At 45.5% G+C, this 27,812-nt stretch overlaps 1 protein-coding gene across 1 annotated transcript in view; it reads right to left on the bottom strand.

The window, feature by feature from the left end:
- The window catches only part of GOLM1 (golgi membrane protein 1), a 78,620-nt gene extending 69,797 nt beyond the window's left edge, over nt 1-8,823 (bottom strand). The window contains exon 1 of the mRNA XM_055123892.1: nt 8,548-8,823. The gene's annotated coding sequence lies outside the window, so the exon portion shown is untranslated. The remainder of the gene's footprint in view (nt 1-8,547) is intronic.
- Nucleotides 8,824-27,812: the final 18,989 nt, after the last annotated feature.

Genomic DNA, 27,812 nt, shown 5'->3' with positions numbered 1-27,812 from the left:
GCAAGGGCCAGGCTGGTTGGTCTCAGCTGCAGTTTATTCCATTCCCATCTCCATTCTCCTCTGATTCTCCCCCTGCTTCTTCCTCCTCCATGCTACTTCATTCTCCTTCTCCTCTGGATCTGGATCTCGATCTGGCTTCTCCAGATCTTGCTCTGGGACCAGCCCCCAGCCCACTCTTTCAGCCTAGTTAAATCCCCAAGAATGAGGGGTTGGGGCTTACACATAGGTGTGGTGACAATCAATAGGGGTAAAGTTCTTTCTCTCAGGGGATGCTTCTTCTAGGACAGATTCTCTTTCAGCAGGACACCCACCCAAGAGTGGAACCCCATGGGTGTGTTTCTCTTCTCCTTGTCCAACTAACATAAAAGTATTCACAATATCAATCATTTTGTATGGACACAGCAAGAGATGCATTAAACTTATAGAATTGCTCTCCTGGGGTCACCTCGAACTCAGACTACACTGCTCAGGCCAGATTAGTCTTTCCTATCCCTAGCAGAGTCCTAGTCTCGTCGTTGCTTTTGGATCATGACAGTATTCGTCCATGACCAAGCTCTTAACTTATAGTTAAGTATTAGGCACTTTGACCAGGCCCATCTTGATGCCAGGGTAGCACATAACTCAGCACTTGCCCTGGGTCCATCCTGTCCCTCATCAGGACCCTGCTTTTGGGGGTGCTAGGAAGTAAGGGCAGCTGAGGCTTAAGTCGAGAAAGCAGATGCCCGGGAGTGAATAATATTCGAAGCCAATTAAATCCCATGTTACAAAAGCATATTAACAACTGTCTTTCTTTGTCCATACAAAAAGGACATTGCTTTAAAGTAAACTATTGAAAAGCAGAAGGAGAGAAGAAAGGCAATATTAACTTACAAGTTCAGTGTCCTAGAAAGGTCTGACCTTACAAATTGACAGTCTGATTAGGGGAAAAGCTGATTAACTGGTTGGGGAAGAGAGCATAGAGACGTGCTTACAGATAAAGGAATGGGAGTGACTCGGGAGCACTTTGATGGGTGTGACTGATATACCAAAGCTCCTTGTGGCAAGGAAAACAGGACATGCCAATGTAGTCTTAAAATTAGTTTAGAGATTATTACCAGATAAGCCCAAACTCTGTGGCAAGGGAGAAAGGACAAACCAATGATATCCAACACAACAGTAGAGCAGGTAGGGTGCTTGCATGTAGCTGATCCAGGTTTGATCCCTAGCACCAATATGGTACCCTGAACACCCACTATGAGAGATTCCTGAGTGCAAAGCCAGGGGTAAGCCAGGTGTGGTGCCAAAACAAAGTGGTCACTGTCACTGTCATCCCATTGCTCTTCGATTTGTTCGAGCAGGCACCAGTAACATCTCTCATTGTGAGATTTATTGTTACTGTCTTTGGCATATCCAATACATCACAGGTAGCTTGCCAGGCTCTCCCATACGGGTGTGATACTCTCAGTAGCTTGCCAGGCTCTCCTGGTAGGGCAGAGGACCTAAACATTCAAAATTCAAAAAAGGGGATCTGAGGATAGAGGACTTTTACCTCCAACATCACTGACATCACAATGAACCCATCCATAACTGTATATTGTTTTTGTAATACATATCATTGATAACAGCACAAGCCTGTCATTTATAAATAAGTAATACACATTCAGGGGAGTGCCAAGTTTTTCTTAAAACTAATGAAAATAATCAAAGAAAGTTTGCAGAACATAGAGAAAGTTCAATGAACTGAGCGCATGTTCTATATACAGGGGACCCAGGTTCAATCTTTATCACCATTGCGACTACTGTTAAGCAAAAGTTTAGAAAAGCCCCTGATCACCACCAGATGTGGCGGAGGGTTTGGCCCCAAATCAAAGCCAAAACAAAATTTAAACGTTTGTAAACTACAGCAAGTTACACTATCACTATAATCAGTTTACAAAGCAATAGCATTTACAAATACTTTTAAATACATACTTTCAATTCATACTTTATACTTTATTGCTTTTTGGGGTCATACCCCGCAGAGCTCAAGGATTACTCTTGGCACTGCATTCAGAAATTGCTCCTAGTGATGCTGGGGGACTGGTATAAGGGATGCTGGGGATCGAATCCAGGTTGGCTGCATGCATGGCAACCACCCTCCCCACTGGCCCCTATACTCACTATACTACACACACACACACACACACACACACACACACACACACACACACACACACACACACACAAGCTTGACGCTTGCATTTTATTCTTATCAAGCACTAAATCATTTTCAAAAATCTTAGCTAGTTCAAGCTCTACTGAAATAGTCCTGAAGGGTTTTATTTATTTATTTATTATTGAATCACCATGAGATACAGTCACAAAACTTTCATGATTGAGTTTCAGTCATACAATAATCAAACACCCATCCCTCCACCAGTATACATTTCCCACCACCAATGTCCTCAGTATCCGCCCCTAACCCACCCCACCACACCCCACCCACTGCCTTTATGGCAGGCACCTTCCTTTTTACTCTCTCTTCTTTGGGACATTATGGTTTGCTATACAGATACTAAGAGGCCATCATGTTCGGTCCTTTGTCTACTTTCAGCACACATCTCCATCCCGAGTGATCCCCCAACCATCATTGACTTAGTGGTCCCTTCTCTTTCCTAACTGCCTTCTCCCCCAGCACATAAGGCAGGCTTCTAACTGTGAAGCAATCCTCCTAGCCCTTGTCTCTATAGTCCTAGGGTGTTAAGTCTCATACTATGTTATTTTATATTCCACAAATTAGTGCAGTCATTGTATGTCTGTCCCTGTCTGACTCATTTCACTTAGCATGATACTCTTCATGTCCATTCACTTATAGGCAAATTTCAAGACTTCATCTTTTCTAACAGCTGCACAGTATTCCATTGCGTAGACATACCATAGTTTCTTTAACCAGTCGTCTGTTCCCCAGCACTGAGGTTGTTTTCAGATTCCAGCTATCATGAACAGTGCCTCAATGAATACACAAGTGCAGATGTCATTTCTACTGGTTTTTTTTAACTGTCATTGTTTCACCCCTGAGATATAATCCCAGAAGTAGTATTGCTCAGTCATATGGAAGCTCAGTATCTAGATTTTTTTTTTTTTGAGAAATGCCCATATTGTTTCCCTGAAGGGTTTTTTTTTCATTTTTCTTATTTTTTAATTAGTGAGTCACAGTGAGGGTATAGTTACAGATTCACATATTTTCGTGCTTGTTTTTCCCTCATGCAATGTTTAAGAGCCCATCCCTCCACCAGTGTCCATTTTCCACCACCCATGAACCCAATATCCCTTTCACCCCCCAGTCCCATCCCCCACCCCACCCCGTCTCTGTAGCGGGGCATTCCAATTTGATATATATCTTTCCTTTTGGGTGTTGTGGTTCCAAACAAGGGTATTGAGTGGTCTTCCTGTTCAGTCTCTTGTCTACTTTCACACGCATCTCCTTCCCGCGCAGGATCTCCAACCACATATTACTTGGTGTTCCCTCTCTATCTGGGATGACTTTCCCCCAGCGTGTGAGGCCAGCTTCCAAGCTATGGAGCCAACCTCCTGGTATTATATACTACTATTCTTGGGTATTAGTCTCCTACTCTGTTGTTCTATATTCCACAGATGAGTGCAACCTTTCTATGTCTATCCCTCTTTCTGGCTCATTTCACTTAGCATGATACTTTCCATGTTGATCCACTTATATGCAAAGTTCATGACTTCATCTTTCTAACTGCTGCATAGTATTCCACTGTATAGATGTACCAAAGTTTCTTTAACCAGTCATCTGTTCTCGGGCACTCGGGTTTTTTCCAGATTCTGGTTATTGTAAACAGTGCTGCGATGAACATATAAGTGCAGATATCATTTCGACTCTACTTTTTTGTTTTTCCAGGATATATTCCCAGAAGTGGTATTGCTGGATCAAATGGAAGCTCAATTTCTAATTTTTTGAGAATTGTCCATATTGTTTTCCAAAGGGGCTGGACCAGTCGGCATTCCCACCAGCAGTGGAGAAGGGTCCCCTTCTCTCCACATCCTCTCCAACAGCGATTACTTTTGTTCTTTTGGATGTGTGCCATTCTCTGTGGTGTGAGGTGGTATCTCATGGTTGTTTTGATTTGCATCTTCCTGATGATTAGTGATGCAGAGCATTTTTTCATGTGCTTTTTGGCCATTCATATCTCTTCCTTGGAAAAGTTTCTGTTCATTTCCCTGAAGGGTTTTTTAAAAAATTAAGATCAAAATGTAAAATTGTGCTTTTGGACCCGGCTGTGGAAGGAGCATGATGGAGGGGCCCGAGGGAGCGCCCTCGGACCCCAAGCAGCCCACTGAACTAATTCCGGCATGGGACCAGAGACCCCACGGCGTGCTGAAGCTGTGGGACCCGGGCATCCCCCAATTCTTTTAACCTGTCTCTCTCTCAACTCCTCCCTCCTGAGCACAGCGCAGGGGCCGCGGTTTTCCTGAGCGCAAAACGGAGACGCCGAGCCTCTCTCTAGGTTTCTCCATCTTATGAGCACCATAAAAGGGTAAAAGTTTATAGTGATGTTATTTCTGGTTGTACTTTCCCTGGACTTTATACAGAAACCCAAAACCGCGCGGCCGCGGCAGCGGCCGCGCGACTTAATGTCATCTTAGTATGGGCAATATGTAATGGTTCCTTTCTAATGGGGCGGACTTTTGTGGGAGATCCTAATAGTAAGTCTGTTGCTGAAATATTGAAGGCAATCAAAGTGGTAGCCATCTCACTAGACTGAACTAAGCTATATCCCCACGCCGGCTGAGAAGAAATTTTCTTCTTTCTCGGGAAGAAACGCGGTGTGTCATCAACTACAGTGTGATGTCCATTAAGCAAACAGACCTGGTGGCGTGGGAATGGGATATAAGGGGAAAAATTATGTACAAGGAACAGCGGGACGCTGGTGGAATCTCGAGCCGGAGCCGACACCAGCGCAAGACCGTCGGTTCCAGAGACTGCTTGCAGATACTCTACAAGTCTATCAACTAAGCCAGAGCCCCACGCCTGCTGATGACGGGAAATAACCATCCTTTTCGGTTTTTTTTTCCCTTGTCAGGCAGCGTGGCGATTACTAAAACAGGCGTGAACTCGGTGGCGCGGGGCAAGGGGGAAAAAGAAAAACTATGTAACAAACAGCGGGACTTAATATCTCTATATTCTTAGCAATGGAGAACTATCAAATGCCTCCTTGGCAATAGGACTGCTTTTCTTTTTTGGGGGAAACCCCAACAACGGTAGTGAGTTGTGTGTTGAAACATGGAATGTAATCGAAATAAGGCGTAAACGAAGTGAAACATATCATGTGCAAGGGTTGGGACTGGGGAGGTGGGAGGGGGCGGCAGGTATACTGGGGGGGTTGGTGATGGAAGATGGGCACTGGTGAAGTGAAGGGTGTTTGAGAACTGTATAACCGACATAATCCTGAGAACTATGTAACCCTCCACATGGTGATTCAATAAAATTAAAAAAAAAAAAAAATGTAAAATTGTGAAAAGGTATGCACATTTTTCCCCACCAAAGAAAAATTTTTCTGAAAGTAAGAGCAGAGAATTTAAGAAACACAAAAACTTCAAACTAAGTTTGTCTTTAATGCAGTTTAATCAGTAACCTGAAATGTCCAGAAACAACCATAATCTAAGAATGGTGATGGTGATGTGGCGGGTTTCCCAGATAAAATTCATCCTACACCTGTGTGGGATCAGGGGTAGAATCCAGGGTCTCACACCATAGTGTCTCTCAACTTTTTGCAAAAGTGTCCCCTTCCAACCTTGTTTCCTTCCTGTGGCCCCTTCCAGTATCAAGTATTCATGTAATATCTATCATACATTTAATATGCTGCACTGTAGCACTGTCATCCCATTGTTCATTGATTGGCTCGAGCGGGCACCAGTAACATCTCCATTGTGTGACTTGTTACTGTTTTTGGCATATCAAATACACCACGAGTAGCTTGCCAGGCTCTGCCATGAGTGCTAGATACTCTCGGTACCTTGCCAGGCTCTCTAAAAGGGACGGAGGAATAGAACCTGGGTCAGCCACGTGCAAGGCAAACGCCCTACCCGCTGTGCTATTGCTCCAGTTAATTTAATATGCATGTAGTACTAATATACATCTACTACATAGCCAGTATCTAGTATACACATAGTAACAAGCTTAGCATACATCTAGTGTACAAGTAGCACTAATATATATTTGGTGTACACTTAGCATTTAGTTGACATAGTTGACAAATAGTACTAGTACACATATGATATAAATTTAGTATCCAGTATACATGTATCTAGAATACATTAACTTACATTTAGAATACAGATAGTTCTAACATACATGTAAAATCTAGTATATGTACAATGCTAGCCCACATGTAGTATACATGTAGTACAATGGAACAGCAGTGTATCTCAAGGTTCTCAGGCATTAAATCATCTCTGAGTGACCCTCAGGCCCCTGATACTAATTAGGGTGCCTCCAAAAATACCTTCCATTCTGACAAGTTTTAGTGCAAAAATGTCCAAATAACCATGACAAAAAAAGAAAGGAAACTAAAACTAACAATAATAATACAGCAGGATCCAAGACAAGACATGGTGTGTTGGGTTTTTTACCTCTGCCTCTCTTCTGGACTACTGGCCACACTCGAGTTTTAGAAACAAAGCTGATCACCAGGATTCACTCTGCCTCTCTGCCTCCCATCTCTCTCACTAGAGTTCTTTCCCAAAACCTGGGTCCCTGCCCTACACAGTCTGCTTCAAGTGACCCTCAATTGTCTATTTTCCTCTGTGCTCGGATGCAATTGCCTAGAATGTCCTATCAGGTAAGGGAGAAGGAGGATGAGTTGAAGGTAAGGAAGGTAAGATGTAGCACTCTGATTCCTTAACACTGCCCTTTCTTAACACTCCTCAGAAACAAAATGAGGGCCAGAGCGGTAGTACAGTTGGGAGGGTGGTGTTTGCCTTGCACTTGGCCAACTCTGGTTCAATCCCTGGCATCCCATTTCCCCCACCCAGAGGAGTAATTTCTGAGTGCAGTGCCAGGAGTAACCCCTGAGCATCTCTGGGTGTGACCCAAAAAGGAAAAAAAAAAAAGAATGAAAATTCTTCCTATCACTAACAGTGCCTATACCTTAGCTAATAGAAATGCCACTTAATTCACCCTTCACCAACCCCCCCCCCCCAACACACACACCCCAGCTCTTCTCCCAAGGGAAAAAGCATCAGTCTTTCCATAGCAGAACAAAACATGCCTCTGAAGGGCTAACTTTTCTGTACATTAAACAGTCCAAGAATTTCAAGTCTTTTCTGATCACTGACACCTTAAATACTTAGTTTGGACTAAGAACTGTAACTCCAGTTTCTTTTTGAAAATTAAGTATTTTTCCAAATGGCATAAATCCAGCTCCATCTTTTATAAGCCAAGTAGAAGCTAGAATATCTTAGAAGATGCACAAGGACCGAATTCCACTGCTTCTGAGGCTTCATGTTTCAAAGAAGTCAGAAATATTGTTGCCTAAACCTGCATCAACTGCACAGCCATAACCAACAGACGTTCTAGACTGCAAAAATACTCAGTGGGGCTGTTGGAAATCTTAATAACCCACTGGCAGATTGCCTGATATTTGCACAATTTCCAGCCACAGGGGTTTTGGTGAGCCCAAACCTGGCTGAAGAATTCTGAAAACCACGAAAGTCACACCAATTTGAGTATGCCCGTGTGGCAACAGAAGTCACATCGACCACTGCAGCAAAGATTCTCAAATGCCGCTCAGACGCACATTTAAGAAAAAGACTTAATTTCCAGCTGCGTTTATTCTCCTTGTTACAAACATCGAGTCTGGTCAGAAACACTGAGTGTATGAATCCGAGAGGGCTTTCAGGAGACAACTGACTTTTCCTGAATCCTCCATATCGTCCCAGGTGGATCACACCAGTATGGAGGGCTGAGGGGGCGTGCAGAGACATGTCGGTGGGCTCAGACTCCAGGACGGAACCAGGCCTGGCTATATTGGAGACGTGCTGAGCCTTCTGCATTTCCTCACAGCGCATTCCCACAAGGCACACTTCCAAAGAGCTCATCCCTCAGGGCGCAACCCTCACAGTTCCCCCCACCCAGGCACATCTCCACAAAGCGCAGCCCTTAGGGCGCGTGCTTCACAGTGCTCTCCTACAGGCACACCTCCACACAGTGCATCCCTCAGGGCGCCCCCCCTCCAACAAGGCACACCTCCACACAGTGCATCCCTCATGGCGCCCCCAACAAGGCACACCACCACACAGTGCATCCCTCAGGGCGCATCCCTCAGGGCACCCCACACCCAGGCACACCAAACGACACGTCCCTCACGGCGGCAATAGAACGACTTGGGGCTCACAGTGACTCTGTTGATGACGCGCGACCATGACCAGACGAGCAGAATACAAAAGGCCTCCGCTGGCCGGACGCCGCCGCGGAGACAGAAGCCCGCGTGCAGCGCGCACCGAGACGCAGGATCCTCCACAAGCGGCGCAGGCCCAGAGGCCGCCGGCGCGCGCCCCGCTCACCTCGTGCAGCTCAGTGCCACCCGAATCTCCCGCGGAGCCCGAGGTCCGGCGCGGCCCTCAGGACGCGCCGCGCGCCGCTCGCCGGCGGGCCCGCAGGTTGCCGGAGGAGCGGCCTCGTGGGCGGGGCTGGAGCGGACCGCGGCGGAGTGGGCGCCCAGGACCAGCCGCACAGTCGCCGTCAGAGCCGAACGCAGCCAGCGTGCGGGACCAGAGACCGAACCCGCCGAAAAGGCGGGGTCAGAGCCGAACGCAGTCTGGTGGGCGGAGTCAAAGCCGGGACGAGACCTGGTGGGCGGAGTCAGAACCGGGATGATGCCTGGCGGGCGGGGTCAGCGCAGGGACCCGCGTGATGGGCGGGGTCAAAGCTGAACGCAGCCTAGTGGGCGGAGTCAGCGCCGAGAGGAGGTCTAGCGAGCGGGGGCAGAGCCAGGACCAGGTCTAGTGGGTGGAGTGAGAGCCAAGACGAGGCCTGGTGGGCGGGGTCAGAGAAGGAACCACGTGATGGGCGGAGTCAGATCCGGATCAATGACTAGTGGGCGGGGTCAGCGCAGGGACCCCCCCCCCCGCGTGATGGGCGGAGTCAGAGCCGGGACAGGGCCTAGTGGGCGGGGTCAACGCAGGGACCCTGCGATAGGCGGGGTCAAAGCTGACCGCTGCCTGGTGGGCGGAGTCAGAGCCGGGAGGAGGACTGGTGGGCGGAGTCAGCGCTGGATCAAGGCCTGATGGGCGGGGTCAGCGCAGGGACAGGGCCTACTAGGTAGTCAGGGCTGCAGGCACCCGCAAATGCTGCTAATAGGACGCGCCAAGCCCTAGAGCCCAGAGTCACTGCCTCTTGCAGTCCCCTGTCTTCCCAGGCCGGAGATCCGCTCGGTAGTGCTCCAAGAAAGCAGACATTCAGAAGTCCACTCTCAGAACCGACCGTCCTTCTTTGGATACCAGCCTTCCTGGAGTGCTGCCGGCCAGCCCGACCCTCCGGGGACCCTGTCTGCGCAGCAGATGGGGATGTGTCCTAGGCCTGCACCGCAGGATCTTCTGCAACTCTGGACTGTAGGAAGCTGGACTCTGAGAGGCAAGTTTGCGGACAAGTGGGTCCCCAGAGCCAAAAGTTCTGGACATCACCAGCCCTGGCTTGTTTTTTTCCCCCAACAAGGTATTTCCATAGAATGAAACCTGCTTAGAAGTATGTGCAACTGAGCAGGTAAAGAAGCAAGCAAGATTCATGTTCAAGGGAGAACACGGGCTTCAAGAGCAAGGAATTTTTAGTGGCATTGAATGATCACAGAATCCCGGCATAGAGAATTCCCTTTATTTCTCCTTTGACTCTAGAGTTATACTTCACACTCTTAGATTAATGAACCCTTATCTTCTTTCAATAGGCCTCTATTAATGGCTCTCTTATCTAGGAGCTAGAGCAGCTGTCTGATTTAACTATAATTAATGTATACTGAGGGAATCATATACGTTTCTATAGCTTCCTGTATATCAGAATGGGAGCAGAAAATTCCCTCCTACAACAAGCCCATCGATGTCACATCCATTGCGAGGTGTAGGCAGCAAGAGCAAGGACAAAGTAAAACTTGTGTGGTGTCAGACAGAAGCAACTCTGACGAAGCACCCTGTGCTGGAAATTCGAGATGGGAAGAAAGAGACCCAAAGCCTCTGTTAGCAACTGGTTTCTCACCTCAAACCCAAGGCAAAACGGCAATGGTCAGAAAGGCCAAAACTTGCTAATGTCGTTTCAGTCTCTGGAATTCTGGGAAGCAGGCGTTTCTCCTTTGTTTTGTTGCTGTTTGGATGACGCCAGGGTTTTTTGTTTTTTTTTTTAACTTAAAAAAATTTATTTTATAAGTTAGTTCACAATATTTGATTGCATTTAATATTTAAACACCAATACCACCACCATTATATCTTCCCACTACCAAATTCAATATGCTTCAATCCCAAGCCCAAAGCCCTTTCCCAAAACACAACCAAAATAATATATTTTGTATTGTCTTATGAAGAACTGCTGAACATGCTTTATATAAGAAACAGTGTGAAGACTGTTCTATTTTGGCAGGAGCCATTAAGACATTCCATAGGATATCACTAATATGTTGTTAAAGTTTGGGTGATGTGAGCTTTGGTATATATATCTGAAAATATATATGCACATATATATATATATTTCCCTCTATGATTTGTTGCCTACTGTCTGAACTTCATAAATATGGTGTGGTACCTGAAAGTACCACAGGTTGAGTTCCCCCTCCCCACCCCACCCGAAGCAGAGCCCCAGCAGCTGAAGACCTCCAGAACCCAGCCACAACCATGCTCAAGACCCCTTTCCACACGTTCAGACAAGCCCCATGCATGAAGGAACCGGAAAAGGAACCCAGGTGTGCGGGACCGAGGGCTGAGATCTCCAAGCCTACTCAGCTGAGATCTCCAAGCCTGCTCGGATTGGGACTGAGCCTCCTCCACCCAGATCCCCCATTTTCCAGTAGCTTGGCAGCCACACCCACAAACTTCCCTCAGCGCCGAATAATCCCATCAATGGCCAAGGTCCAGAGACTATAAAACAATGCTTCCAGAAGCGTGCAGCTGTGCGACCTCTTATAGCCTAGTTCTCCCTCTCAGAGAACCTGGCAAGGTACCAGGAGCATCCTGCCCACATGGCAGAGCCTGGCAAGCTCTCCGTGGTGTATTCAATATGCTAAATACAGTAACAATGGGAAAAATGAGTAAAGAAAGGCTGCTAAAATCTCAGGGTAAGAACAAATGGAGACTTTACTGGTGCCCGTTTGAGAAAATCGTTGATCAATGGGATGACAGTGATACAGTGATAATGTATACTGAGGGAATCAGCTCACATCAATTTCCGAGTGGCTTTGTGGACAAATTTGGAGTTTATTTTGTTCTGGAAACACCCATCCATACTTTAGGTTAATGACAAGTGAAGTTAGATAATGTACTTATAAAGGACACTGAGAAAGATGAGTCTGCAACAGCCAAGGAGAGAGGACCCACATGCAGCATCTGTTCTCTGGCTGTTGCCCTTTGGATTTTAAAGATCCAATAATACATTGCTCCTAACTAAAAGAATTTGATTGCATATCCACCATCCCCATGTGCTTTCTGAGTGTAATATTTTAAAATTATAAACAGTAACAAGTCTCACAGTGGAGATGTTACTGGTGTCCACTTAAGCAAATCAATGAACAAGAGGACAACAGTGCTACAGTGCTACTTATACAGATGTTCCTTGTAAAATTATGATCTGCTCCCAAAGGAGCATCCTTAGTAATTAATCTAACCCATTGATGCCCTTATTATATTTTTTGTTGCTTTCCCTTTCCCAGTTTTGACATTGTCACCATGACCTGGGCACTGCTCCCTGGGAGGGACTCACTTTACTTGCAATCCTCATACACTTGGTTGTACCGTGCCAGAGATCATGAGCTCCGTTATGGAATTGGGAACTGCTCTTGACAGGTAGGGCCATGCTGAGGCTTGGACTCTCAGCCGCACCCTTTTTTTTTTTTTCAGTACTAGAGATTTTTATTATTTTTTTATTGAATCACCATGAGATATAGTTACAAAGCTTTCATGTTTTAGTTTCAGTCATATAATGATCAAACACCCATGCCTCCACCAGTGCAGCTTTTCTACCACCTATATCCCCACTATCCCCTCCCCCATCCCAACCTTCCTCCTGCCTCTATGGCAGACAACTTCCCCATACTCTCTCTCTAAATTAGCCTTACCCTTTCAAGGCAGGCACTCTACAGAGGAGAAATTGCCTGGCAGATGTTGCTCAGTGCACAGAGGGTGGACATGGCTGTCCCATTGGGCACCTATGTTTTACCTATTCAGCATCTCTTTCTGGATTGTCACATATCAGCTTTCCTCATTGACAGGGGGATGCCACATTGACAAGACTCATAATCTAAAAGACCCTTCTTGAAAAGAGATATATCTTATATGAGTTTTCAATTGCTCTTCTAACATTTTTCCCCAAATCTAAGGGTTTGACACAACGCAAATTTAGTAACTTGCAGTTCTTTAGGGAAAGAAAGAAAGAAAGAAAGAAAGAAAGAAAGAAAGAAAGAAAGAAAGAAAGAAAGAAAGAAAGAAAGAAAGAAAGAAAGAAAGAAAGAAAGAAAGAAAGAAAGAAAGAAAGAAAGAGAAAAATCTCTGGGGGGAAGGTGGCAAAGAGATAACTCAAGAAGATATAGTACATACTTTGCATGTCCAAGGCCCCAAGTTGGGTTCCTAGCACCAAATGTCCAATGCCAACCACCCAGCACCACATGGTCCCCTAAACATTGGTGGCCCCCAGTACCCGCAGCAGGAAATTATGGGACCAAGCACTGAACTCGAGGTCATGTATCATAGAGTGACCTCAGGCCCCCAGTACCACTGACAGGCCCCTGTAAAGAAAAATCTCACTGTGCTAAAGTCAAGCTGATGGCAAAACAGAACTCTAATCTTTTATGGAGGTAGTAGGGAAGACCTATTGGCTTACCTTTTGCAACTTCTAAGCATTTCCTAAATATTTTGTCTTATGACCCCTTTTGTCATCTTTAAAATTAGCAAGCTTCAGAAACAATAATATCTAACCCTACTTCCATATTCATGTCTCTCACATTCAACAGGAAAGGCTTCTTCTAAAAACCTCATGCTTGGGGCTGGAGTGATAGCACAGCGGGTAGGGCGTTTGCCTTGCACGCGGCCGACCCGGGTTCGAATCCCAGCATCCCATATGGTCCCCTGAGCACCGCCAGGGGTGATTCCTGAGTGCATGAGCCAGGAGTAACCCCTGTGCATCGCCGGGTGTGACCCAAAAAGCAAAAAAATAAAAATAAAAATAAATAAAAACCTCATGCTTGCATTGTTTCCATTCTAATAATCTAAAATAATCTATTTACTTCAATGCTCTTAATTTATTCATATTTGCTAAAATGGCTTTTGCCAAATAAAGAAATGTTCACCAGTTCCAGATTAATAAATGAACATTGTTGGGAGAGGGGGAGATTACTCTGCCTCCTACCTGTCCCTAATGTTTTTGCAATGAACAAAGTGATATCACAATGCTGAAGAGGACTGATGTTTGCTTATCTCAACGGTGACATCGACCATTCCTTCCATACAGATGTGAATGACTTATTTCTGTGATTTCCAAAGCTCTACTCTTCAGTTTTTAATTTTGAGATTTTCTTTATAGCCCAAAATATTCTAGAACTGAAGTTAATACCTAATATAATTCCAGTGCAGAACAAAAGCTTTTGCTTACAAGTGACAATAGTACAGTGGTTAGGGCACTTTCATTGCATGCTGCAAGGGGTGATCCCCAGCACTGCATATGATCCCCTAAGCACCACAGGAGTGATCCATGAGCACGGAACCAGGTGTAAGGCTTGAGCTAGGTGTTTCTCCAAAATTATAAATAAATAAGTGCACCCAGAAATAATCTCTATAAATCATAAGAAATGGCCCCTAGTTAGCCTCGGTATACTTAAATTCCTCCAATTTAGGTGCACTGACCTGGCCAGGAATTCATCCCCCCTCCACACCCACATACATACCCCATTACCTCATGACCCCAGGGAGATGCCAGCCCCAGCACCCAGGACCTGCACAGATCTTCCATCTAGCAGCCTCAATCTAATATATAGCCTCTGGGAACCTCTCACTGGTGCCAATTTAAGTTTCTCCAAGTCAGGTCTGCTGACCAGCCTAGGATTCTGCACCCCTGCTCTGTGCCACCAGGAAGAAATCAGGTCCAGTGCTCAGGGCCAATGGGAACACCCAGTGCTCATTGTACTTCCTCCCACTCACACAGTCCAAGGGGATATTATTTCAGTGGCAGGATACTCTCATAAAAGCCCTGGCAACAAAAAGGGAGGGACTAGATCTGTACCTGTTTGTCCCACTCAAGAACCTCCAAAGCATAATGGAAATAGTTCAAATAGCAGAGGCATAAACAGTAGTCTGTCATTGTAAAATAGTGTGAAACAATCAGGTCAGTATTCAGCTAAACTAGTCATGAACCCGAAGCTCCACTGTCCATACCCACAAAACCCCAAGGACACTGGCAGAACCAATAGGTTAATCTGTATTGATAGACAAAGAAGTAATTGTAAGCAAGTCCTTCAGTTCCTCAAAACTCTCAAGCCTGGACAAGAAGGACCTCAGATCAATATTGTGTGTTATGGCAGTGCAACGTAATCAATGACTAGAAAATAAATTCAATTAACTCAAAGAAGATTTGATTCAAAATACAAAAGAATCCATTCAAATGGAATTGAAGGAGATTAAAAAAAAACACAATAGCAAGCAATAGAATTTTGAATGCTGAGGAGTTGGAGCAGAAATCTCGAAGTCAAAATACAGTTCACTACAACAAGGAAGTAGCAAAAGAAAGACGCGAGAGAGAAAACACTGTAGCACTGTAGCACTGTCATCCTGTTTTTCATCAATTTGTTCCAGTGGGCACTAGTAACATCTCCATTGTGAGACTTGTTGTTACTGTTTTTGGTATATCTAATACACCACGGGTAGCTTGCCAGGCTCTGCCGTGCAGGTGGGATAGTCTCAATAGCTTGCTGGGCTTTCCAATACCGGGGGAAGAATCAAACCCGGGTCAACCGCGTGCAAGGCAAACGCCCTACCAGCTGGGCTATCGCTCCAGTCCAGAAAACACAAGATGCTTAATAGATAACAGCAAGAAGAATAATACCTAAATTATAGGAATACAGAAAGAGAGGAAAAGAGAAAGGAAAAGGTGACTTGTAAAGGAGAAAATAACCAAGAACTTCTCCATTTTCTGGAGAGAGTCTCTGACACATATTCAAGAAGCCCAAACAGTACCAAACAGGTTAGACTCAAAAAAATGAAGAAAAAAACCCACCAAAACACAGAGTAATTAAAACAGTAAAAACAAAAGTAAAGCGACCAAAGAAAAGAAAACACTCAAATAAAAGAGGAACTACATAAGAATCACAACAGACCTTCTATATGATATTTTAAGTAAGTAAACAGTGAAATGATATATTAAAAGTACTAAATGAAGCAAACTTCTGACCTAGAGTTCACTGCCCGGCAAAGCTTTCATGTATACCTGATAGAGGAATAAAAACCTTTTCAGATAAACAAGAACTGACAGCACTTTTGACAACTAAACCAATGCTGCAAGAATGACTAAAAGGTAGAGTATAAAAAGCAGACACTTGCAAAAATAACTTGATTCTACACACACACACACACACACACACACACACACACACACACATACATACAAAAATGGCTACAGACCCCCCCTTATAATCTCTCTTAATGTCCATTGACTAAGCTCTCCTATATGAAGGCATAGAGTATGGGAGCTGGAGCGGGTAGGGTGCCTGCTTTGCATGTGGCCAACAGGGTTTGATCCCTGCCATCTTATGTGATCCTGCAAGCCCATCAGGAGTGATTACTGAATGCAGGTGGCTGTACCCCAGAAACAAAACAAAAGAAGGCATAGAGTAGCTGATGGATCACTGGATCACTGTCATCCCATTGTTCATCGATTTGCTCGAGCGGGCACCAGTAACATCTACATTGTGAGACTTGTTGTTACTGTTTTTTGGCATATTGAATATGCCATGGGTAGCTTTCCAGGCTCTTCTGTGCGAGTGAGATACTCTCGGTAGCTTGCCGGGCTCTCCAAGAGGGACGGAGGAATCAAACCTGGTTCAATCACGTGCAGGGCGTTTGCTATCACTCCAGCTGATGGGTAAGGAAAGAAAATCTATCTAATTACTGGCTACAGGAAAAAACACCTACACCCAGTATAAATACGGATTCAGAGTGAAAGGATGGAAAAGAACCATACAAGCCAAAGGCAGGGAACATAAAAACTTTGGGTGTGGGTCACATCCTGCAGTGCTCAGGACTTCTTCCTGGTTCTGTGAATAGAGATAGTTTCTGGTGATGTGTGTGGGAATATTTGCAGTTCCAGGGATTAAACCTGAGCTGCCTGCATGCAAGGAAAGCAACTTACCTGCTCTACTATCTTCCAAGCCTAAGATTTTACACATTTTCCTGAGTCTTATATAATGTACAATTGGCTGTCATGATAGTGGAAAGAGCTCTTGTTTGACAGACCAATGAACTTAGCCTGAATATGGTTTCCTTTTGCTTGGCTGACCTTTAAGTCTGACTTTTATCTGGAAGGTGGGAGAGGCCTAGCCTGGCTTATGGGCCCTGGCAGGGCTGACAGAGTTCATGGGGGTACTTCTTCAGATTTCCGACTAACTCAGGCTAAGTTGAGAAATCATGGATTAAAGAGGTGTGTGGTTTGCTTTTGACTCACACCCACCAGTGCTAAGGGGCTCTTCCTGAAATATGACTCAGCGGTCTCTTCCAGTGCTCTCTGCAGTACTGGGGATTAAACCCAAGTGTTCTTCATGCAAAGCATGAACTCAGCCTTTTCAGCCATCTCCCTGTCCTAAGCACTTATTTCTGTTTATACTCTGGAACAATTCTTTTTAACCTGACTTTTTACTAATTAAAATACAATCATTAAAACAACATATTTTCTGCAGTTCACTTAAACAATGTTTTGGGAGATTACTGACAGCTTTGATATTGGTCACATCCCAGTGCTCCTCAGCATCCAATTATAACTAGTTGGGTATTATAGGAGGGGGGAAGTAAATGCCTATTTCCTGAATCACAAATCATGGATGTAAAAGGCATCTTAAAATGTTCTCAGCCCTGGGAACTTACACACTGACACAGGCTTTTCCTCCACAAGTAATGCCTTCCCTCAGACCTGCTGGCTGGTCTTCATGGTGTCTCTCTTCTGCTGACAGTCATCATCCAGATCATGGCTGCTACCCCTACAGCCAGAGTGCTAGTGACTGTGGAGGCAACAGAAATGAAAATGCCTTGAGTCAAAACAAACCTATCATCGAGGCAGGCTTCGACCCGGGTGGCCATGCCTCTGCACAGCCGAGTGAATGCCGAATGAGCAGGAACCAGAGGCAGCTATAAGACTTGGGGTCCCGGCGAGAGCTTGCAACCATGTATGCGGACTGTGAACTAAGCTTTTGCCCCACACCGGCTAACGGAGGAAATATCCTTCTCCCTTGGTCTCTCCTCCCTCCCGGGGGAGAAGGCGTGGTGTCTGACATTTTATGGGTCCTTTGAGCAGGTATGAACTTTGTGGCGGGAAAAAAATAAAAAGTGTGCTTTGAACTTGAAACCGGGACACCTGGGCAGGCTCGGGCTGGGGCCGGAGCTCGGGCTCCGGCCGAGATTTGACCCGGGTGGCCATGCCTCTGCACAGCCGCGTGAATGCCGAACGAGCAGGAACCAGAGACAGCTATAAGACTTGGGGTTCCAGAGAGTGCTTGCAACCATGTATCCAGACTGTGAACTAAGCTTTTGCTCCATACTGCTCCAGGAAGGGAAATGATTCAATTTCCTACTTTAATCTCCCTGGATTTAGTTACTAAAATACAGAAATTGTAAACTTTTTATCTCTTCATTCTCATCAGTGGAAAACTCAATATCAAATATTTTCTTGTCAATAGGGCTGTATTCTTGGGGGATAAATTCCAACAAAAATAGTGAGTCTGTGTTGAAACTCCAACAACAATAGTGAGTTTTGTGTTGAAATATGGAATGTAATCAAGGTAAAGAGAAGAGTGAAATTTATCAGTTACCCAGGCGGGGGTGGGGGGTGGGGGTGGGAGGCATAATGGGGTTTTTGGTGGTGGAATATGGGCACTGGTGAAAGGACGGGTGTTTGAACATTGTATAACTGAGACATAAGCCTGAGAACTTTGTAACTTTTCACATGGTGATTCAATAAAATAAATAAAAGAAAAATAATAAAAAATAAAGGATTCCACCTGTAAAAAAAAAAAAAAACAAACAAACCTATCATCACTTTCCAGCAAAATCCTATTTGGTAGGAATTTCCTCTCTTACCAACAGTTCCACCAATCAGTGCCTTCAGTTCAAGGGCTCTGCCTTCTGCAAACTCCTCTGGCCCCTGGGTGACTCCCTGGGAGGGGAGAAGCATTCTAATGAACGGGCATGCAATCCATTATAGATGGGCTTGCAGTGTACTGACTGGTTTCCAGTGACGGGTGAACTGATGCTGCCAAATCAAGGCCCAGCTAAACAGACCTGCAAGAGAAAAGACTTAAGCACTCGCACCTGTCTACAGGGAACAGCTCACATCAGCTCCTGGAAACGAATCCCTGAGAGACAGTAGGGAGAATCCCCAGGGTGAGGGACACTCAGTGCTGGCAGAGCCCAGTCTTCAGGCTTGTGCAAGGAAGAGCAACACCTCCTGTCGGGGTCCTGGCCAGTCGACCCCAGCACACTGGAGTATGATTCCCTGAAGTTGCCGGACTTACTCCCTATGGGAGAGGGAGTGGGAAGGGGAGAAGCCTCTGCCCTGGCCGTCTGCTCACCAGGGGATTCCTGACACGCCACCACCGAGAAAAAAACTGAGAAAGAATGTCGCGGAGCAGAGCGGGGAAGTCTGGTGGTCAAGCAGTCTCTGTTTTTTGACTCTTACACAGGGGTTTTCATGTACACAATCTGGGGGGAGGGCATTCCACGCATGTATCACACTTATCTCTCGAGCTCAGTACAGATGCTAGTTAATGATTTGTATTCCCCAATCTCAGGGCCCGGTTAACTAGCTCAGGCAAATGTTAACTGTCACGTCCCTCATCCCATTGTCTCCTCAACCAGAGTGCCTGTGTGTGTGATGCTGGAGCAAGCCCCTGGCCCCTGTCTTGCTTTCAGGGGCAGGAGGTTTGGTCAAAATCTCAGGCTGGCTGCTGAGACCCAACAACCTCCCCCCAGAGGGGAAGACTGTAGGCCAAGAGGAACAACACACAGAGCAAAGGGTAGTCTGGGTCAGCTGAGCACCTCCATATTCCCACCCACCTAGGACACTGCTGCCTGGAAGCAGCATCCAGAGGAGACACCTGAGACCAGCTGGACAGGAACAAGGATCCAAATGCCCTCCAGAAAGAAGGGCAGAGCTAAGCTATTCCCTGGGGCAGGACCTCTCCAGCAACCCAGCTGCAATAAAGATCAATCAGAGATTCTGTGTCCTGCTCTCTTGCACTACAGCTGCCTTCTCTGCTCTAACCCACAGCAACAAAGGAGAACTCAACACTAAGGCCACAGTGCTGCTATAGGAAGAGAAAGAAACTAACCATGAAAGATCCAGAAAGGTAGCAGCCACAATCAAAAGCATTCCGGAAGGAACCAAAAATAATTACCGAAATAAATGAAATCAAAGAGACACAAGAGGAATTAAACCAATAAATGGTTCTATGAGGTCAATAAAGTCAACCAACTGCTTATTGCACTCACCAAGAACAAAACCAGAAAGAGATGCTGAGAAGAATCGGAGCCAGAAGAGGTGCAGTCACAGCTGATACTGAAGAAATAGTCATAAGGCACACCCACATGCATCAGAATGGGTGCTAATGCTAGGGAAAAAGAATTTCCTAAAATTTTGTTTAGAATTATGTACAGAGAACTGGAAAATAAAGAGATTTTTAATAAACCAGTCACAAGCACAGAAATCAAGACAGCAATCAAATGTCTCCTTGAGAAAGAATGCCCCGGACCTGATGCTGTCACGAGTGACTTCTACATGAACTTTTAAAAAATAACTAAGACTCATCCTGCTCAAACTCTTCCAAGGAGTGGCATTACCCTTGTCTTGCAGATACAGGGCCCCAAATGTGACTCCCCAAACCCATTCACACGTGCTGAGCATGACTGCAGCTGGGGCCTCTGCCACCTACAGCCCCTGACTCTTGACAGACTGCAGCCATGGGTGCAGGGTGGAACCCTGACCATGGCCGCAAGAACCAGCAACAGAAGAAAAGGCAAAGGAGAAGTCATTTCCAACAATATATAGAGAGAGCTGCTCACCATGACCACGTGGAATTCATCCCAGAAATGCAGAGTCCACACACATAAATTAATTCATGAAACTTAGACAAAAAAATCATAAAACATGGAGAAGAAAACATATGTGACTTTTTACCACATCAGTGAGAGGTCATAATTAATGTCCGTAGATATTGAAAGGGGCTGGAGTGATAGCACAGCCAGTAGGGCATTTGCCTTGCATGCAGCCAATCCGGGTTTGATTCCTCTGTCCCTCTCAGAGAGCCCGACAAGCTACGAAGAGTATCCCACCTACAAGGCAGAGCCTGGCAAGCTACTTGTGGCATATTCAATATGCCACAAACAGTAACAACAAGGCTCACAATGGAGATGTTACTGGTGCCCGCTTGAGCAAATCGATGAACACTAGGATGACAGTGCTACATTACAGTGCTACTTGATAATTTGGGAACAGAAGGCACATACTTCAGCATAATATGTATATTATAAACTCAGAGCAGGCACATACTTTAGTATAATATGTATCTTATAAACTCAGAGCACTAAATAGCAGGAAACAATTAGAAAAATTTTCTTTAAGATCTGAAACTAGACAAGGATATTCAGTCTAAATTTTCAGTAGAGTTTAATCAGAAAACTTAGCCAGGAAAAACTAAAAAATAGTGATCCAAATGGGAAAAGAAATAAAGTGATCTCTATTTGTCATATAACCATATGCACAGAAAACCCTGAAGTGGTCACAAAAATCAAGTGGACTTGGATGAGTGCATTAAAGTGATATGATGTAAAATCAACATATAAATTTGTTGCTTTACTATACAGAAGGAATAAAGTGGAGGAGAGGAAACTAAGATAATAGGCTATGCATGCAGCTCAGTTTTGCGTGTATGAAACCTCTGGAGGGAAGAGGGAAGGCAGGAAGGAAGCAATGACATGAAAGATGACAAAACACCTGGGGGTAAATATAACCAAGGAGTTGAAAACCCTATAAAATGAAAACTCTAGGATATCAATAAAAGAGAAAAAGACACAAGAAAATGAAAAGACATCCATTCTCAGAGATGAGAATTAACAATATTGAGGCCGGAGCAATATTACAGCAGGTAGGGCATTTGCCTTGCATGCGGCCGACCCAGTGTTCAATCACCAGCACCCATGTAGTCTTCCAAGTACAGCCGGGAGTAATTCCTGGATGCAGAGCCAGGAGTAACCTCTGAGCATTGCTGGGTATGACCCAAAAAGGAAAAAAAATTAACAATATTATTAAAATGCCCCGATTGTCTCATTCCAAGGTCCTCAAAAGCATGTTGCAAAGCCTGCATTTTCAATATTCCCACGCTTTTTCTATTATAGCTAACCTCAATTCATTTTCTATGTGATCTGAATAGCCATTTGAAAATATTTCCATCTTCATGATGTTATGATACTTGGGAAGTGGGTGAGTAGTCAATATTTTGACAAATTTTCCCCAGGCATAGAATAATCATAATTTTTATCATTATTCAGATGGCAGTGTCATGGGCCAGGGAGATGGTTTAAAGAGCTGAAGCATGGTCTGCGTGTGGGAGCCGAGGCTCCATCCTGGCACTGCATGGCCTCCTGGGTTCCACAGAGTCCCTGATGCAGCCAGAGACAGTACCTGAGCACTGCGCCAGAGCAGCTCCCACCCCACTGGTATGACTCCAAACAGAAAAAGTAAGGACACTTTGGGCAGGGTTACACTTCCTCTACACAGAACCGGCAAAGCAAAAGAGCCTAGAGCAGTGATTTTCCCCACAGTGTGAACTTATCCATGTATAATCTTTCAAACAGAACACTTAAAAATCATACTGGTGGCAAATTCTTACATTTAAAGGCTGTGGGGAAAGTTCTTCATTTCCTCTCAAATTTCTCAAAACCTCTTCTGATTATTTGTTGTATAATGAGATACTTAATGTGTCCCCCAAAATGTGTTTACACCAAAATCTCTGGTAAAAAGTTTCCAGGTATTATCTATATAAAAGTGTAAGTATACAATGCAAGGAAAACTATTTTACCTAAATAAGTTTCACTTAAAAATGCTTTTACATCTTCAAGAAAAGCTGCTCATCGAGCCGAAGGGATTTCACAGGACTGAAGTCTAAGAATAAGTACATACATCTGCGTAGGGACTTCAAAGTAAAACAGGAATAATAATAAGTGTGGAAAATCAGAATTAATATTCCTTATTATTTTGAGTACACAACCCAGTTATTTTCAAGCTAAGACACTCTATGTATCACACTTTGAACATGTTCAGACTTTATTTATTATAGTTTTGTTCATTTATTCATTTGTCTATTGATTGGGTCTCTTCAGTAGTGCTGAGGCCCACCAGTGCGGAGCCCCATGGTACTTGGGAGATCAGGGAGTGCCAGCAATTGAGCCCATATCCCCATGAATGCACACACTCTATGAGCTGTCTCCCTGAGCCTCTAGCTTTAGGCTTCAGACATAACTTGTCTTTAGGATATTAGTATCCCTTGCAATCAAAATGCTTTTACTTACACAACAAAAGCTAAAAACACTAGTTATTAGTACACTTACTTAATAGACAAGTAAAGGATATAGGTCAAATGAAACCTAGGATTCCTTAGTGGGTAAATAGCAGAAATGGGAGCGAAATTCTGACCTGAGTGATGTCAGTGATGCATCGACTCTGTAACAGCTGCTTCAGGAACTGGACATATGTCACAAAATAAAGTCTTTTAGGAAATAAAAACTGTTCATGAAAATTAAATATTAGCCAACTCCTTTAGGATTAAAGTACCCTGTATTCGAGGCCATCTTCATGCCACAATCCACAGAGAAGCGGCAGGCATTCTGGTGAGCAACGCGGCCTGGAAAATGCTCCGGACCCGAGTCGGGGCCAGCAACACCGGGGGGCCGGAAGGAGGAGGTGCCGCCAGCACACCTTCTCCAGATGGAACCCTGGCGCCACTGAGCAGCAACTAACACGGCTCCAGGATTCGGGACTGGGACAGATCCGAGCCGCGGGGGGCCACTGGAGTGGGGCAGCGCCAGCCCAAAACTCCAAGTGGTCCCGGCCGCCGGAAGTCACGCCCTCGACCCACCCTCGGCGCCATCTTCATGCCACAATCCACAGAGAAGCGGCAGGCATTCTGGTGAGCAACACGGCCTGGAAAATGCTCCGGACCCGAGTCGGGGCCAGCAACACCGGGGGGCCGGAAGGAGGAGGTGCCGCCAGCACACCTTCTCCAGATGGAACCCTGGCGCCACTGAGCAGCAACTAACACGGCTCCAGGATTCGGGACTGGGACAGATCCGAGCATTAGCGGCCGCGCGACTTTTTCTAACACCTGAGAACATACAATCTTTGAATGGAAAACTAATTATCAATTGCCTCCTCATTAGGGTTATCTTTTTTGGGGATATAACTTCCACAACAATAGTGAGTTTTGTGTTGAAATATGGAACTTAATCAAGGTGAAGAGAAAATAAAGTGAGGTTCATCAGTTATACAGTTGGGGTGGAGGGCGGGGGGTATACCGGGGATTTTGGTGGTGGAATATGGGCACTGGTGAAGGGATGGTGTTTGAATACGGTATAAATGAGACATAAACCTGAGAACTCTGTAACTTTCCACATGGTGATAAAATTAAAAAAAAAAAAATAAAATAAAGTACCCTGTATTCGATCACTAAGTTACTATTAAATAGCTTCCCCTGAAGTTATTACATGTGCAGAATAACTTAGTTACACAAATTTATGCGTGTCTAATCCACACTACTCTAATTTCTGATAGTGGCTAGAATGTACAGCACCAAAAATAAAAAAATGACGTTGGTTGTGAGTTCACAAATAGGTCGGTGCTGCACAATGTATGCATTCGGTGACCGAGAGCCATCTCCCATCCTCTTCAGAACTCCCCATCAGAGATACAGAGAGACAGGGGACCAGAGACTGATGGTGAAAACAGCCCATTTAATGCAGAGCTCCTAGCATACTTATAGAACATCTGAAGGGGTCAGAGGTGTAGGACTGCATGTCCATGTGATTTAGAGGTAAAACATTCCAGCAGAGGCAATTCTCTGGAGTAGATAAACTCAAGGAGATGCTCTATCTCCCAGGATATCTATATTGCTTTTCTCTTTCCCTCTAGTCATATATATATGTCTTCACCGGGATCCTTGGAGGGGGGCGGGTTGAGTTTCCCTCCCCACCCCAAGTAGAGGCCTGGCAACCGAAGACCTCTGGAATCCAGCCACAGCCATGCTCAAGGCCCTTCTCCACACGTTTGGATGAGCCTCACGCATGACGGAACCAGCAGAGTAACCCAGGTGTGCGGGACCTGGGGCTGAGATCTCCAAGCCTGCTCAGATCGGGACTGGGCCTCCTCCACCCAGACCCCATATTTTACAGTAGCTAGGCAGTCACACCCACAAACTGCCCTTGGTGCAGTGTAATCCCATCAACAGCCAAGATCCAGAGACTATAAAACAAAGATCCCGGAAGTTCAAAGCTGCATTTGTGGCTGCGCCACCTCTTATAGCCTAGATCTCCCTCTCAGAGAACCTGGCAAGGTACCGAGAGCATCCTGACTGCACAGCAGAGCAATATGCCAAATACAGTAACGATGATGAGTCTCATTCCTCTTCCCCTGAAAGAGCCTCCAATGCAGCATCACTGGGAAGAATGAGTAAAGAGAGGCTTCTAAAATCTCAAGGCTAGGACAAATGGAGACGTTATTGGTACCCGCTCAAGCAAATCAATAATCAACAGGATGATAGTGACAGTGACAGTGATATACATGTATATATATGACATATAAATCTTAAACAATTAAGTCAAACAATTAATCAAACAATTACTGTGTTTATCCAGATGGCTGCAAGTATTGGTAAGAGATAAAGATCCCAAACTTAGTTCTCTGGACTCTTAGTTGTCTGAGAGCAAGTAAGACTCTTACTATAAACCCCAGACTAAGTCTTCAGGCCAGTCCAGCTTGTCCTTCCCCATAGGGGTCCTGCTTCTTAAGTCATAACAGTTTGCATCAAGACCATGCATTTATGCTTTCTAGAATGTCCCATTTCGATGCCTGGGTAGCTTTGCCACTCATCCTAGGCCATCCTGGGCCGAACCCATTCCCACGGTCGGACCTCCCTTTTGGGGTCTTAGGAACTACAGCAACTGAAGGCTGAGTCAAGTAATTATGATGGATGTCCAGGAATAGATATATTTCAGAGTCAATCAACTCCCAAATATTAGGAGCACAGCCTTAACGATCTTTCTGTGTTTAAGCAAAGAACATTGCTCTAGATCTTGATGCCACAATCCACAGAGAAGCGGCAGGCATTCTGGTGAGCAACGCGGCCCGGACAATGCTCCGGACCCGAATCGGGGCCAGCAACACCGGGGGGCCGGAGGGAGGAGGTGCCGCCTGCACACCTTCTCCGGATGGAACCCCGGCGACACTGAGCAGCAACTAACACGGATCCAGGATTCGGGACTGGGACAGATCCGAGCCGCGCGGCCGCTAGCGCGGCCGTGTGACCTTTTCTCTCAGAGAGCCAGCCCTGTGTAACCTCAGAGATCCAGCACCTGAGTAACCTCAGAGAGCCAGCACCTGTGCAACCTCCGAGAGCCAGCACCAGAGTAACCTCAGAGAGCCAGCCCTGTGTAACCTCAGAGAGCCAGCCCTGTGTAATCTCAGAGAGCCAGCACCTGAGTAACCTCAGAGATCCAGCACCTGAGTAACCTCAGAGAGCCAGCACCTGAGTAACCTCAGAGAGCCAGCACCTGTGTAACCTCAGAGAGCCAGCCCTGTGTAACCTCAGAGAGCCAGCCCTGTGTAACCTCAGAGAGCCAGCACCTAAGTAACCTCAGAGAGCCAGCACCTGTGCAACCTCCGAGAGCCAGCCCTGTGTAACCTCAGAGAGCCAGCACCTGAGTAACCTCAGAGAGCCAGCCCTGTGTAACCTCAGAGAGCCAGCCCTGTGTAATCTCAGAGAGCCAGCACCTAAGTAACCTCAGAGAGCCAGCCCTGTGTAACCTCAGAGAGCCAGCACCTGTGTAACCTCAGAGAGCCAGCACCTGAGTAACCTCAGAGAGCCAGCACTGTGTAACCTCAGAGAGCCAGCCCTGTGTAACCTCCGAGAGCCAGCACCTGTGTAACCTCAGAGAGCCAACCCGGTGCAACCTCCGAGAGCCAGCCCTGTGTAACCTCAGAGAGCCAGCACCTGTGTAACCTCCGAGAGCCAGCACCTGTGCAACCTCCGAGAGCCAGCACCTGAGTAACCTCAGAGAGCCAGCCCTGTGTAACCTCAGAGAGCCAGCACCGGCACAACCTCAGAGAAACCTCAAAGAGCCAGCACCTGCGTAATCAGAAGGGAACACCTAGTAGAGACTATTGGGAGGACCCACTCAGGTTGAAAGCTGCGTGCCAAAAGTAGACTATAGACCGAACATGATGGACACTCAATAAATACCTCTATTGCAAACTACAACATCCAACAGGAGAGAGAACAAAAGGGAATGCCCTGCCACAGAGGCAGGGTGGGGTGGTGGGGGTTGGGGGTGGGGGTGGTGGGAGGGATACTGGGAACATTGATTGAGGAGAATGGGCATTGGTGGAGGGATATACATGAAATGCAAACATGAAAGTTCATAAGTTTGTAATTGTACCTCATAGTGATTCATTAATAAAAAAATTTTTTAAAAAAAGAACATTGCTCTATAATAAAATATGAAAAGGCTATAGGGTAAACAGAAAAGTAAGTAATTCACTACAAATACAGAATTACTAGAAAATTTTTGCTTATAAAGACAGAGATTGACTTGGAGAACTGTGGCAATGAGGTGTAAAACACAAAGGAAAGGTAAAAGATAAACTCAAGGGATTATCGATGTCTGCAAGAGCACTGTAAGCTTCTCTAGGAGAGAGGAAAAGGGGCAATTCACTGTGTTATACCAAAAGTCATACTGGGTTCCAGAATAAGGAAGGGTGACCACTCTGTTTTGGATTTTTAAATTTTTTTTTAATTCACCATGAGGTACAGTAACAAAAATTTCATGTTTGGACTTTGATGATACAGTCAAACACCCATCCCTTCCATCACCAAAATCCCAAGATTCCCACCCTCCCATTCCACACCTCCCCCTGCCTGTATGGCAGACAGTTTGCAAAATACTCTTTATCTACTTTAGTTACCTTCGATATTTCAAGACCAGACCTACCACCCCTCATACTTGCTGAAAATGCAATGCTAGACAAGGTATTTTGTATTGCTTGTTATGGATATAATGTAATGTAGTGCGGCCGCTCTCCATTATATGCTCAAGAAATTCTAAGTTTTTAATAATCAGGG

The sequence above is a fragment of the Sorex araneus genome, chromosome 1 (genome assembly GCF_027595985.1).
Source record: "Sorex araneus isolate mSorAra2 chromosome 1, mSorAra2.pri, whole genome shotgun sequence".
NCBI classification, from domain to species: domain Eukaryota; kingdom Metazoa; phylum Chordata; class Mammalia; order Eulipotyphla; family Soricidae; genus Sorex; species Sorex araneus.
This window is presented reverse-complemented; position numbering and strand designations above follow the sequence as displayed.